The sequence below is a fragment of the Monopterus albus genome, unplaced genomic scaffold (assembly GCF_001952655.1).
Source record: "Monopterus albus unplaced genomic scaffold, M_albus_1.0 scaffold617.1, whole genome shotgun sequence".
Lineage (NCBI taxonomy): Eukaryota > Metazoa > Chordata > Actinopteri > Synbranchiformes > Synbranchidae > Monopterus > Monopterus albus.
Window position 1 is genome coordinate 54,362 of NW_018128497.1, and position 859 is coordinate 55,220.

Sequence of the window (859 nt, forward strand, 5' to 3'; positions counted from 1 at the left end):
CTTAGTGTACAGTCTCAGGATGCTGGATTTGGAGTGAAACCCTCTATGCATTGTAAGGAGCTTCCTTGTCTTGATGTCAGTGGCCTCTATCTCCTCCTTCAGGGAGCTTATTATGCCAGCAGGGTACCTGACTGGGCCATCTTCCTGTGTTAATTGCCCGGACTTTGTTCTTTCCATTCAGCTGACTTCTCAGGACTTGCCTTACTCTCTGCAGGTACTTGGTGGTTGCTGCTTTCCTTGCAACCTCTTCATGGTTCACATTTGCCTGTGGGATCCCAGGGTACTTGTAGCTGTCCTCAACATCTGCTGTGTTGCCTTCTGGTAGTACAATCCCCTCAGTTCTGACTACCTTTCCTCTCCTTGTTACCATTCGACCGCACTTATCCAGTCCGAATGACATTCCGACGTCCTGGCTGTAGATCCTAGTGGTGTGGCTCAGTGAGTCAATGTCTCGTCCACTCCTGACATACAGCTTGATGTCATCCATGTAGAGGAGGTGGTTGATTGCTGCTCCATTCCATAGTTGGTATCCGTAACCACTCTTGGTGATGATCTGGCTGAGGGGGTTCAGCCCTATGCAGAACAGCAGCGGGGACAAAGCATCTCCTTGGTAGATACCACACTTGCAGTGCAGCAATCAGACCGGTTAGCACATTCGGCAGTGCCCCACCTGCGTGCTCGGCCCGTCAGCAATGGTAGTGTGTAAGCGACTTTCGATTGCTTGGTGGGGAAAGCCGAGGGCTGAGACTCCAATTGTATCTCACACTGAGTCAGATAAGAACAGCTGTCCCCACTTTCTCCTCCGTTCCGCTCTGGGGGCGGGATCTTGGGTTTGTGGCAGGTCGGAGGGGGGGCTGGG